Here is a 4,013-nt window from a genome sequence, read left to right as displayed (position 1 = left end):
ATATATATATATATATATATATATATAGCTGAAGGATTAAAATTAATCAAAGGACATACTAAGTATGTCTGCCAGCTGGAAATAACAGCTAAAACTCTTACTTAAATCGCCGAAAAAAAAAAACACTGATAAATACTACAGAAGTCAACTGTCTGCGGGAAAACGGGCTAAGACAATCTCTCAACATACATTTCAAGTATTCGGACCTGTTTCTGGACTGGCATTATAGTTTCACTTTCCTCACCACGCGTTACCATGATGGAAAACCACGACCCGTCATGTTGAAGTCTGCGCTGCAACTGATTTGTTTTATGTCGAAACATGGCAGCCACCAGTATGAAAATAATTTCAATACACAGCAAATAATTCAGGAGGAACTATTTGCGAAGCTATTATTGACTCCATTATTATCTAGTGTAACAATTAAAAGTGATAATAACAGAATCAATAATATAGGTGATTGCAGGCCAAAAACGCATTAAATAACGACATACTAAGTATGTCTACCTGCTAGAAATAACAGTCAAAACTCTTATTTAAATCGCCGAAAAAAAAATCACGATTGAAATAAGAGTTTTGACTGTTATTTCCAGCAGGTAGACATACTTAGTATGACTTTTGATTAGTTTTAATCCTTCAGCTATTTAACGCTTTTTGAGCCTGCAATCGCCTATATTATTGATTCTGTTATTATCATTTTTAATTGTTACACTAGATAATAATAGAGTCAATATCTTCGCAAGTATTTTCTCCTGAATTATTTGCTCCGTATGGATGTGTGTGTGTGTGTGTGTGTGTGTGTGTATCTTTCAACAACGGAAGGGATTGAATAATATTCGTAAGGTCGACATTCATTCATTTTCTAATCTTAGTTATAATTTCGATTTTTTCATGAACCAGTGAAATTAAAGTGATCTTATAATTCAGCATTTATTTATTTAGATTAATACTTATTCTTATTTTAATTCAATCATCAGACATGAAAAATAATTGAAAAATTATTTAACAAAAGTATTAAATAAAATGAGATTTTTTTAATCAGGTAAAGTTATAAATTATTGTCACTATTTATTAGTTTAATTGCATTGCCTGGAAAAAAAGTGGATTACATTGAAAAATGCGAACACATGGAGATTAATATTCTTAAGTTATTAAACCTGGAAAAGCACAGGACAGGTTATTACGCCTGGAAAAGTAGAGGACAAGCATATTTATACTTAACATGTTGCAGCTATGGTTAAAATTCAAAAATATATTAAGATTTAACAACTAAAAATAATAGCTTTGTTTAGCTACTCTGCAATTAAAAAATTAACTCAAATAATAAATTTAAGGCTAACTGTTAGCAAAAAATAAAAACTTTTTCAATAGCTCCATTCAAAATGTTTTTTCAATCACAAGTATTGTAGTCGCTCTAATAAATGTTGAGGATGGTACGGAGGCAGCATTGGTGAAAACGTTCGAGGAGGCTGAGATTATAGCAGTCATCCCTGTAGACGTTGCAGTCCACCAAATGCTTTGTTTACCTTTGTAAGTCTGTTGTCAATTTCCTTGTCGATACTCGCATCTGATGAGATGATACATCCAAGATAAGTGAACTTCTGTAACGACTTCAGTTCTGTTTCGACAATGGTGATGTGAGGCGGGCTATACTCTTCCTGAGGAGCTGGTTGGTGTAGGACTACAGTCTTCTTCAAGCTTACTTCCAGCCACAGACCTTTCAAGCTTACTTCTGCCACAGATCTTTTCTGCTCACAGTGTCGAACGTTTTTGTCAGATCGACAAATGTTGCGGAAAGTGCTTTGTTTTGCTCCCGGCACTTTTCTTGGAGATACCTGAGAACGAAAACCATATCTGTTGTACCCCTGTTGGCTCTGAAACCACATTGGTTTTCTAAGAGATGATTTTCGGCGATGGACAGAACAAGTCTGTTGAGGAGTAATCTTGTTAGGACTTTTCCTGCAAGATTACTTATTCCTTGGAAGATTACTCCTCTACAGAATTGTTCTGTCAACTGTATAACATAAGTCAATGATGAAGTATATTACCAATGAAAATGCTTACCTTATATTCATTTAATGTTAGATCTAATATATTTTTCGTTGATTTTAGATTGTGAATATGTCTACAGGCTGCATAAATTCACCAGGCATATTTTGCTGTCTGCGGGCAAATCACCCCTTCAGATTCCCGGAACAATATTACTCTTGTGTTGAAGCGCTGCTATTTAGCTTATTTTGGCCACAAACTGGGAGACCAAGACAAGCGATTTGCCCCTCACAAAGCTTAGAAGAGTTTCATTAGTAAGCTCCAAATGTGGTCAGTTGGAAAACTGAAATGTACCCTATGGAGTACTAATGATATAGTGAGAGCAGATAAACCAACATAATGACTGCTACTTCTGTATGACTAAAGAAGCTGGACTCAACAAGAAGACTACGAATCGCATAATATACTCAAATATTCCGTCAGCAATCAGGTCTGTTCCACACTCAGCTGATATTCTTGTACCTGTGCCACTTGAGACATGAGAAATTTCGTCTGGGTCTGATAGTAGTAATACTAATGAGATAGAAGTAGACTATGAACTACCAACAAATGACAATCCCAACCTCTTCAGTCAAGTTGAGCTCAACGACTTGGTGAGAGAACTTAACCTTTCAAAAGAAAATGCACAGTTACTTTGCTCTAGACTGAAGGAACACAAGCTTCTAGCTCATGGAACAGCATTCACCGAATTCACTCAGCTCTTTAAGAATCAGGATTCTTTAGCTTTCTATTCAAATATTTCTGACTTCATTGAACACAGATGAATGGAAGCTCTTCGTTATAAAAAATATATTAAAAAATGATCCAAGACCTGATTTCAAGTTTCCAACAACTTGCGTATAGAATGAGTGTCAAGATGTACTTTTTGTACTCACATCTTGACAATTTTCCCAGAGAGGAACAAGGAAAGCGTTTCCATCAGGATATTTGCACCATGGAAACTCGATATCAGGGCAAATGGAATGTCAGCATGATGGTAGATTATTGCCCCGCCATTATGATGGCGGAACTGTAATGGTCCGGATGCACAGCACAAGCGGAATTCCTTCCTTTGAATCAATATGTAGGCTAATCATTAGGACCATATTTTTGTTAGATTCATTTGATTTGATGTTGATGATTGATGATGAACATGATTCATCTCATGCTAATTTGGAATACATATGTTCTTGAAACTAACAGAATGTGCTTTTTCCATGATTACTTACTTCATTTGAATAAAGTAACAATTTAAGGCGGCGAGCTGGCAGCAACGTTAGCACGCCGGGTGAAATGCATAGCTATCTTTACGTTTCGAGTTCAAATTCCGCCGGGGTCGACTTTGCCTTTTATGTTTTCGAGGTCGATAAATTAAGTAGCAGCTGCGTACTGGGTCGATCTAATCGACTGGCCCCCTCCCCAAAAATTTCGGCCTTTGTGTCTAGAGTAGAATAAGAAATAAAAAAGTAGCAATTTATTAAAAATTCACATTTTTTTTATTATCATTAATTTATATTTCATTGAAAATCCTTACGTGACAGAGCAAAACGGCCTAGATATTTAAAATCAGCAACCCAGATCACAAACATAAAATAAATTCCCAAATACAGACCAGTGTCTATGTATTCTCATGCCTTTGTCCCACATCTTTGTCTATGTATTCCCCACATCTTTTTGTATCACTTTTGTAATACCTTTGTAACATGTTGCTCGCCGCCTTATATGTCTAAAATATTGCATTAAAATTTTGGCACAATGCCAGAAATTCCGGGGGAGGGGGTTAGTCGATTACATCAACCCCAGTTCTCAACTGGTACTTTTTTTATCGAGCCACAAAAGCCACCGTCGACGTCGGCGGAATTTGAACTCAAAACTTAAAGACGGACGAAATGCTACAAAGCATCTTGCCCGGCGCGATAACAATTCCGTCAGTTCGCCGCCTTAGATGGCCAAAATATTCTTTTCTACTCAAGGCACAACGCCCG

The sequence above is a fragment of the Octopus bimaculoides genome, chromosome 1 (genome assembly GCF_001194135.2).
Source record: "Octopus bimaculoides isolate UCB-OBI-ISO-001 chromosome 1, ASM119413v2, whole genome shotgun sequence".
NCBI classification, from domain to species: Eukaryota; Metazoa; Mollusca; class Cephalopoda; order Octopoda; family Octopodidae; genus Octopus; species Octopus bimaculoides.
Note: the sequence above shows the minus strand (reverse complement) of the source record.